Source organism: Mirounga angustirostris, unplaced genomic scaffold (assembly GCF_029215605.1).
Source record: "Mirounga angustirostris isolate CCGP_5_RB_7025 unplaced genomic scaffold, mMirAng1.0.hap1 SCAF_13, whole genome shotgun sequence".
Lineage (NCBI taxonomy): Eukaryota > Metazoa > Chordata > Mammalia > Carnivora > Phocidae > Mirounga > Mirounga angustirostris.
The window spans coordinates 46881911-46892441 of record NW_026991721.1 but is presented as its reverse complement, the minus strand read 5'-3'; the positions used below and the strand labels follow the sequence as shown (position 1 = coordinate 46892441).

The window sequence follows — 10531 nt, the reverse complement described above, 5'->3', positions numbered from 1 at the left end:
TCAATAGCCTAATTCTAGTAATGTATCTGTAGATTATTTTGGATTTTCTTTGTATATAACCATATTGTGTATGAATAGTGGTAACTTATTTATTGCTTTTCTTCACTCTGAAATTATAAAATGCTTCCTCTCTCTTAGTAATTTTAGAATAATGATACATCTTCAATTTATCTGGTATTTATTTTTGGTATACAGTATGAGGTATGCCTTAAGCCCATTTTTTTTCCCAGATGGATATCCTGATTTCTATGCAACAGTTATTGAATAAGCCACCTTTCTCCAATAATTTGAAATGAGACCTCTCTCTATATTAAATTCTCACATATATTTGATTGTATCTTTAATAGTTTTTCTTCTGGTCACTGATTTCTGCTTTAGTTATTGTAACTTGAAAATGTTTTAATATCTGATAGTACTTTAAATTTATTTTTAGAATACGTATTGATATTCTTATTTATTTGATTCATATGAATTTGAGACCAGTTTATCTGTTTCCAAAAGAAAATTCTGTTAGAATTTTTATTAGGTGAGATAGATTTATTTATTTATTTATTTATTTTAAGTAATCTCTAGGCCCAACATGGGGCTCAAACTCACGATCCTGAGATCAAGAGTCACATGCCCTACCCATTGAGCCAGCCAGGCACACCAGGTAAGCTTTAAATTATAGATTCTGTGTCTCTTCTTGAGTCTTCCTATCCATGAACAGGGGCTGCTTTTCTAATTGTTCAAATCTTTTGTCTTCCTTAGCATTTTAATATAGACCTTGTGCATTTCTTAACAGTTTCTCCCTAGACATCTGTCCTTTTTGTTGATATTGTTAATGAAAATATTTACTCCATTATATTTTCAAACTGGTCATTATTCGTTTGCTTAAAGGTTGCATATTAATTTTTCTGTGGGTTAATTTTATAACCCAACCACCAAAGTAAATTCTTTTGTCTGTAATAGTTACTCAGTTGATTCTCTTGTTTTTCCTTGGGTAAGCAGTTAAATCATCTATAAACAACATACAATTTACTTCCTCTTTTCTACTTTCCATTTCTCTTAGTTTTTTTCCATTTAGGAGTTTTAAACAGGAGGGCTGTTTAATCAGATTGCAATAATAAAGACTACATTGGCTGCAAAAATGAAGCTAAGAAACCATCTTAGGAGTCCAGTACAGTATAGTGCAGATACCAAAAGATGGTCCCCCAGCTAAGAGAGTGGCAACAGAGACGGACAGAAACAGGTAGACTGGAAATGTATTTTGAAGCATGGCAGAGAACAGGCTGATTATATAATGCTAATAATTTGCCAACTTCTTGGAAACCTTAGAACCTAAGAATCATAGTTAGAATGGACCATAAATATAATCAAGTGTGTCCTCCAACCCTATGTTTTTTTGGATTCACTCCAAATTCTTAACCACCTCCAGTGAAGGAGAACTCACTATCTCCCATGGCACCTTTTCCATTTGTTCATTTCACTCCACAAACCCTGCTCTTTGTCAGGTACTATACGGGGCTCTAGGAAACATGAATAACCAACCCTCACTGCCCTCCCTGGGAAAGCTCAGAGAGAGGAACAACTCTCTTCGAAGGTCTCTTTCCTGGCAGACCCTGTCCTCTAGTTTCCTGTCTTAATCCTCTTTCAGAACGAGATTGACCTCTCTCCGTGGGCGGCTTACTCCTCAGGTGTTTGCAAAGGTGATCGTCGCTTTTTGGGGTTTCTCATCTTCTCTTCCTTTTTTTTTTTTTTTTAAGATTTTATTTATTTATTTGAGAGAGAGAGAAAAACAGTGGGGTGCAAGGGCAAAGGGAGAGGTTGAAGCAGACTCCCCGCTGAGCAGGGAGCCTGATGTGGGCCTCAATCCTAGGACCCTGAGATCATGACCTGAGCCTAAGGCAGACGCTTAACTGACTGAGCCATCCAGGCAGCCTTCCTCCCCCTTTTTCTGAGCTTGACCTGACATCAGATTCCCTCTTTATCTTGATCCAAATTTGGGAAACTTGAAACTTGTAGTTCAGTGTTACTTTTCTGAAGCGTTATTATGTCATTTCTTAACCTTTATTTTATAATTCAATACCTGGGAAGTTAATGTTCATTTGTTAGATAACTTTGTTCATATTTTTGGTTTTGGCTTAGTGTTTATCTTTTTTAAAAGACTGTCTTCATTAAGGACTTAACGTATGAAGTGTATAATTAGCTTTGGGAACAAAAAACTAAATAGCCGTGCAATCAGTTACATTGCTAGACTCAGCAAACCCTAGTTGTTACAAGGCTGAAGGCATTTTTTTCAATGAAAAGACTGAGAATAAAATAATAATGCACATGGAAGGAAGCTAGCAAGCTGATTAGTGTTAAGAGTAAAATATAAATATATGATTTCTTCAAGACAGGCAGTAATATAGAGTCTACTTCTACACATATTACGTAACATCCAGTTCCAAATAATCAGGCTTTCCACCCCCCGCCCCCAACAGCCCATTACTCTTCCAAAGTAGTTATGTTAATTATGTGTTCACAATCCCCATCCAATTTAACGGTCAATATATTTAATGAACATGTTATCTTCTTGGTGAGGCATTCTTGTGTAACATTTGAATATGACTATATTTACAGTGTCAAAAGACATAATACAATTTGACAGGTTTTCCCAAATGAGTTGCAGAGAAGTGACAGGGGAGAAAGGAAGAGGTTTTTTTCTGTAAAGAGGATGACCCTGGCCAATCCAGAATGGAGACAGCTGTGAATTATAATGGGTTCCTCTGAGAATTGTCAGATTTAAACTAAACTGATGATACAGTAGCTCAGGGAATAATTCCTGGTGTTTTGCAAGTGTTGTGGGCAGTTTACTTCCCTGCATGATGTAAGATAATTTTCTCTCCCTAAATCTTTTCTTTAAGCATAGGTAACTTGGAATAGCATAAAGAGCATTTGTTTTGCAGTCAGATATGTCTGACTTTGAATTCTGATGTGAATCAGGACAATCTGACAGGTTTTTTTTTTAATTTTGCATGTTACTTAACTTTTCTAATTTAGTTTTTTAAGAGTTAAGTGGATTATAATGTTTTCTCTAATAAGGTGAAATTGAATAAATGCAATGCATGTTCTTTTTAATTTTATTTTTAGCAATCTCTACCCTCAATGGGTGCTCGAACCTACAACCCTGGGATCAAGAGTCACATGCTCTACCAACTGAGGCAGCCAGGTTCCCCCCTTGTTTGATTTTCATAAATGTATATACACTTAACAAAACCCTTACTTAATATTTAGTAATATTAGAGGCCAAATTCTTTACCATGTATTCCTTTTTTTTTTAATCCATTACTTCGCCTAAATTACTTCTTTCTTTTTATTTATTTATTTATTTATTTAAAGATTTTATTTATTTATTTGACAGAGAGAGACACAGCGAGAGAGGGAATACAAGCAGGGGGAATGGGAGAGGGAGAAGCAGACTTCCCGCGGAGCAGGGAGCCTGATGCGGGGCTCAATCCCAGGACTCTGGGATCATGATCTGAGCCGAAGGCCGACGCTTAACGACTGAGCCACCCAGGCGCCCCTAAATTACTTCTTTCTTTCATATCTGACATTTACTGGGTCATTCTGCTTCCAAAAGCCTTCTCAAATTGGTTTCATCATCTCCATTCTTTCTGGCAAGGCCTTAGTTCAGGATATTATTTTCTCTTGCTTAGATTATTGCCGCAACTTTTTAATTTACACCCTTGTCTCCAAGTCTAGCTGCTTTTTTTTCCCAGTAATGCTACTTCTAATCCATCTTCCACACTGTGCAGATCTTCTCAAAACACAGTTCTGATTATGAGTCAACTTTTCTTGCTTAAATACTTTTGTTTTTTAGAGAAACTTTTTTTAAAGATTTTATTTTTTAAAGTAAGTTTACCCTCAACATGGGGCTCGAACTCAGGAGCCTGAGATCAAGAGTGGCATACTCCACCACCTGAGCCAGCCAGGCGCCCCTTGTCTAAATACTTTTAATGTCCAATTTTTATTGCACAGACCTTGTATTCCTCAACTTTTGTCTTTGATGTCAAACAGGGTTTAGTGGGGTTTTTTGTTTTGTTTTGTTTGTTTTAGATTTATTTATGTATTTGAGAGAGTGAGAGTGAGAGGGGGACATGAATGGGAGGAGCAGAGGGAGAGGAAGAGAGAATCTCAAGCAGACTACATTGAGTGCGGAACCTGATGCGGGGCTTGATCCCATGACGCTGAGATCACAACCTGAGCCAAAACCAAGAGTTGGACGCTTAACCGACTGCACCACCCGGGCACCCCAAACAGGGTTCTATGTTAACCACTGTCTTCTATTATGTTATTCAATTACCTGTTATTGGAATAGGTTATGTCTGAACAAAAAGATCTACAGGTGGCTTTTAAACATATAATTTAAAAAAAGATTCAGAAATATGATATAAATGTGCCGGGAGCCTGGGTGGCTCGGTCAGCTGAGCGATGGACTCTTTTTTTTTTTTTTTAAGATTTTATTTATTTATTTGAGAGAGAGACTGAGATAGAGAGAGCATGAGAGGGGGGAGGGTCAGAGGGAGAAGCAGACCCCCTGCTGAGCAGGGAGCCCGATGCGGGACTTGATCCTGGGACTCCAGGATCATGACCTGAGCCGAAGGCAGTCGCTTAACCAACTGAGCCACCCAGGCCCCCTGAGTGATGGACTCTTAATTTCAGCTCAGGTCATGATCCCAGGGTCCTGGGATCCAGCCCCGCGTCGGGCTCCCTGCTCAGCACAGAGTCTGCTTGTCCCTTCCCTCCCCTTCTGCTTCTTCCTGTGCTCACTCTCTCTCTCTCAAATTAAAAAAAATATATATGATAAAATTGTTCAACTTTACTTAAAAAAAGAGATCTGAAAATTAAAACTAAGTAGGATATTATTTTTCATCAGTTTGACAAAGATCAAGAAGTTTGACAATAAGGGCGCCTGGGTGGGTCAGTTGGTTAAGCGACTGCCTTCGGCTCAGGTCATGATCTCAGGGTCCTGGGATCGAGCCCCGCGTCGGGCTCCCAGCTCCGCGGGAAGCCTGCTTCTCCCTCTCCCACTCCCCCTGCTTGTGTTCCCTCTCTCGCTGTCTCTCTCTGTCAAATGAATAAATAAATAAAATCTTTAAAAACAAAAAAATGACCATAACTTTGACCCAACATCCCGTTTATCCTACAGAAATATACATGCAAAGATATAAGTGAAGAATATTCATTGCACCATTGTAACAACAAAAGATGGACAATAACCAAAATGTCTATCAATGGAGTGATGGTTATGTAACTTGCAGTATGTCCTTAAAATGTAATTCTACAGAGCCACTAAAAAGGAATGATGCAATCTATGTGTACTCATATACAAAGATCTCAAAAATAAAAAACGAAAATCAGAGCGGTATGTATAGGATGCTATCATCTGTATGAAATTTTAAAAGATATATATGTGATAGATATTGTAAGTATTAAACCTCTCTGGGGTGATATAGAAAGGATTGGAGAGCGTTGTTGCCTCTGAGGGGCTGAATTAGGGAGTAGGGGTAGAGAGCTTACACCTCATACTCTTCAGTACTATTTATATTTTTTTTCACCAGGCAGACAGGTAGACTATGTTTATTTGTGTCTTCATCATACCAAGCAATTTAAGAAGGAAAAAATGAGATAGAGATGGTCATCGCTGCAGCCACAGAATTAAAGAGCAAGCTGAGTTTTTGGATGTTTGTTTTCCAGTGCATAAGAGAATAATTCAAAACTTTCTAAAAACATGTGCTTCTCCACATAGCTGACAGGGGCAAGAGTAAGACTGTCCCTGTGGTTTATCCTGTGAAACATTTTACTCGTTGCCTCTTTTTTTTTTTTTTTCCTTTCTGCAAAACCACTTTATTAATGACATACTTTGTCAAATTGTTCTGTGTGACTATTCCACTTCAATATACCTACTCCTTGCCTCTTGTTTCTAGCTCCATTCAGACTGCTCAGAGCAGGGGTTGGCCCCCAGCCTATTTGTGGCTGGAGGATTCTGTCACATGTCAGTGAATAAGCCTGTGTCCCCCCCAACTGTAGTGACCTGCCTCTGAGATGTGCACACACTACACTCACTCAGTACTTCCAGCCTCTGGGAAACCACGGTATTTAGAGACTTTCCAGAGCAATCAGCAATGCCTAAAAGGCATTCATTTCTTCAAACCCAAACTCAAAGTTACTGAAAATGTTACAAAATTGTGTTAAAGCAACATTTAGTTTCCTGAGTCTATAAGAAAGATTTCTTACAGAAATCTTTTATTGGTCTCCCCTAATTTTCCACCTTCTCCGGAAGTATGAGTCAACCAATGGAGAACAAGGGACGGGTCTACCAGCTGGGACTTAAACGCGGGCCTGTCGGGGCGCCTGGGTGGTTTAGTCCGTCAAGCGTCTGCCTTCACTTCCGGTCGTGATCTCGGGGTCCTGGGATCAGCCCCATGTCTGGGCTCTGCGCTCAACGGGGAGCCTGCTTCTCCCTCGCCCCGCCCCACTACTTGTGCTCTGCTCTCTCTGACTCTTCCTCAAATAAATAAATAAATAAATAAAATCTTTAAAATAAGTAAATAAAGTATATGAAGAAAAGTATCTGCCTGAGCACACATTGTAAAATACATCTGGAGCAAAAAAATCCTCCAAATCAAGTGATACAAGCCAATCCAATTTAAAAAACAAAAAACCATGGGCTTGTCAACTTAGAGTCCCAGAGAATCCTTTCCCGACGTCACCTGGGCAAAGCAGAAAGCTTTAAGGCAAGTAGCACGGACCGGGGTGCCCGGCCGGGAAGCGACGGACTCTCCGTTTCGGCTCAGGTCATGATCTCAGGGTCCTGGGACCAAGCCCCGCGTCAGGCTCGCCCCTCTCCCTCTGCTCCTCCTGCCTCTCTCTCGAATAAATAAATAAAATCTTAAAAAAAAAAAAAAGAAAGAAAAAGAAAAGAAAAGAAAAGAGCACAGATTGAAAGTAGGCTGACCAGAATTTGAAACTAGGTTCTGTCAACAACTGATCATGTGACCTGGGGCAAATTACTTAACTTCTTTGAGGTTCTGTGTCCTCATTTTACAATGTTGTGCTGAGAACTTGATAGATCATCAGCACAGTTCCAAGCACACAATAGGTGCTCAATAAATCTTGTTAAGCAAAGTGAGTGAATAACATACGTAAGATAACCAGCATATACAAGAGTTTAATAAATATTAATTCCCTTCCCACTCTGCACCTTCTCACTTTCACTTCAGTGTATGTGTTGCCCTTTGGTGAATTTTTCCCCTTCAAGGTTACTCCTGAAGGTCACCAAAGCCTATTTTTAACCAGAAAAAAAAATAATTAAGGCAGAAAGGGAGCATGCAGTGGAAATATATTCACTTTAGCTTCCAAACCCCCGAGGGATGGCCTTGTTTTTCTATTTGTTTGGTCAAAAATAAGTCTGTCTAATGTGGTTTAATGGAGAAAATTTTAAGATGTTAATTTTCGAAACTATCTGTAGTGTTGCAGAATGAATTGGAGACAACCAACAGAGAGCAGCCATCACTAAACCATGCTTTAGAATCTTCTTGTACTTTTACTATGTGAACACACCATGGACCAGTAATTGAGCATATAGCTTTAACCTCTGACCAACCTATATCAGAGTCCAAACTCTTACCACTCATTTTGTGTGTGTGAGCTTGGGTAATTTATTTAACCAGTCTGAGCCTCAATGTGCTTATCTATGAAATGTGTTCAAAAAATGGTACCCACCTCATGGGCTTGGCAAGGGTTAAATGAAATAATTACCACACGTAGGTGCCTGGCACAGGGTTCACTCTCAACAGATTGTAGCTATTATTATCATCTCATTTAATATTACCCTGAAAGGTGGCTAGCTTTATTGCCTCTGTTTTACAGACAAGGAAACAGAGTCTTGGATGAAGAATCTAAAACTATTTAGCACATCACCAGGCAAATGCTAAAAACTCAAAATATGTGACCTTAAAAAAAGACAAATCGATGGTCTCCAACCAGTAGATCAGGATCTATGATTAGAATTTAAAGGCAGGCACTGACCCTTTATAATACTCTGCATGCATTTTGTGTAGGAAGAAGAAACTTGAAATGACCTATTAACTTTTCTGTCTACTCCTATGTGCTGGGAGGGTATGGCTAGAGATCTAGGCAGCCAGCACATAGGCATTGTAGGGTGCTCAGTAATTATTTGGTTATTCAACTAAGTGTAAGGGGTGAGCACACAGGGACTCTGTTCTGGATCTTCCTTGCCAGGAGCTATATCGGCCCCCATTCCTGTCCCAACCCCCCGCTTCATTGTGACTTCCTCCCTCATCTTGAAGCTTCAGGAAAATCAACACAGGGCCCTCCTCACTGAAAGGTGAGAAGATATATGCCTTAAACAAAAAACTTGAGCCTTCCTTGAAATCCCAACCTTGCAAATTTCACCTGAAGTTTAAAAAATGGGCCATTCACTGGGGTGCCTGGGTGACTCAGTTGGTTAAGCATCTGATTCTTGATTTCGGTTCAGGTCATGATCTCAGGGTCATGAGATTGAGCCCCACACTGGGCCTGGAGCCTGCTTAAGATTCTCTCTCTGCCCTCCCCCCACCCCGCGCTCTCTCTTAAAAAAAAAAGTGAGCCATTCACATATAATTGAGAAATTGTGGTAGAGTCTTTATTAAAGGTAGGTTCTTGAAAGACTGTAACATTTTTAGAGATAGGAGGACTCTTGTTGTTTTGGAAAAGAACATGTTGAAACCTAAATAAATCAATAGTTAAGCTTTGGAGAGCTTAAACAAATATTTTGACTTACAGTAGAAATATAAATATAATCTTAAAACTGTATTCACAAATGATTGCTCTTCGTCAACTAGTAAAATCAAGCCCAAATTTGAATGTCCTTTTGGGGAGTATAGTTTGTTCTTTTCTTATATCTGTGACAAAACAAACATGTAGGAAAGAAATTTGAAAATTTAAAAATGAAAGCATGTTTGACTGTCACTTTGTGCCTTTCAGAGATGAGGACAACGGTCTAGAAAGAGGAATGTGAAAGTATATAATATAAATACATACAATAATAGTGAAGTATAGAATGCTAGAATTCTGGCCCAATCAAGTACTATCATGTGAGGTTGAGCAAGTCACACACACACACACACACACGCACACACGTACAAGCCGTATATATACACATACATGATGGTAGTGAAGAATTAAATAGATGGAGTCTGTAAACTACTTAGCGCAATGATGCATGCTACACAGAATGTGCCCAGTAAATGGTAGCTTTTATTGCCAGAGAAAGAAGGGTGAGAGTTAGAGGCAAATCCCTTGTAATAAGTTCTCATATCCAAGGGCTCAAGTCTTCAGAAGATGGGTCATAGAAACAGAGTTTTATTTGCAGGTTTAGAAGGAATTGCCAAGAAGACAGGCGGCTATGATGTGAGCAAAGTGTGAGATTTAGAATTAGAAGAACCTACACCCCAAGTCCCAACCCTAATTAACATTTCTAAGCAGTGAGCACCTGGATTAGTCACCTATCATCTCTGAGATCTGGGTTCTCCATCTGAAAACAATTCCCAGGATTTTTCTAAGTAACAAGAGAAATACGTGGATGATAGCCCTTCATAAATCGTGAAGTACTCTTAAAAACACTAGTCCCTTTGTCACTGGTCCTATCCTCGTCGTGCCCTAAGGATACAGTGCTGTAAGGGAGGTGCCAGGTTTCCCAGCAGATGGACTGTGGATGTCTCATAACCTTCCAGCCACTCTGTGTCAGAGGCTGAGCCACCGACATTTCAGGGTGGAGGAGGACATGAAGGAGAGCTCTGGCACAAGGAAGGGCTAGGTCAGCTATCCCAGGTTGGTCAAGCAAGGACCCCTTCACCAGCTTTCATCCTCATCAGGAAAACTCACCTACACTCTCAGCTGTCTCACAGAAGAAATTCCTCTCCCAAAGAATCCAGGGTCTTGGGAGAAAGAAGGCTGGAGGAGGAATGCTCCTGCTCAGCACTTCTCCTCAGAAGATATTCCTGTGAGGAGAACAGACTTTTTCCACCTTCACATCAGGGCAAACAATCGGCATGTTTCATGAGCTCTTTCTTACAGCAGCAGTGTGGTGTCATGGAAAGAGCTTCGGAGTGACTCAAGGCTTGCCTCAAAGCCCCTGTCCTTTAATTAATGTGTGACCTTCAGCTGATCGATACTTCCCTTGAACTATGGCCTAACTAAGCTAACTAAGGAAAGCCCTGAAGATGGAGGAGACATCACTTCTTAGCACACCCTGTTGCTCTTAGAAGCCATGCTTTTCGTTTCCAGTTAGATTCCATCTTGAATTGGTCTCCAAATGTTTTTTCCTGAGTTATTCTAAGCTCTCCTATTGTTTTAAGCTCCAACGCTATCTTCTTCGACTGAGACATTAGTGCCAAGGCCTGAATCCAGCACATAGGTTCTCAATACATGCTTGTTAAGTGACTGACTCTAGGAATTAATTTTTTTTTTAAAGATTTTATTTATTTATTTGAGACAGAGAGAA

At 39.8% G+C, this 10531-nt stretch overlaps 1 long non-coding RNA gene across 12 annotated transcripts in view; it reads left to right on the top strand.

Annotated features, from left to right (window-relative positions):
* LOC123857570 (uncharacterized) overlaps window positions 1-10531 on the top strand; it is a 66861-nt gene that overhangs the window by 29217 nt on the left and 27113 nt on the right. For 11 of the 12 annotated variants that reach the window (XR_010406951.1, XR_010406953.1, XR_010406947.1 and 8 more), the window contains one exon: window positions 564-652. This is a non-coding gene — a long non-coding RNA (uncharacterized LOC123857570). The remainder of the gene's footprint in view (window positions 1-563; window positions 653-10531) is intronic. The other variant, XR_010406954.1, reaches the window with a different exon arrangement.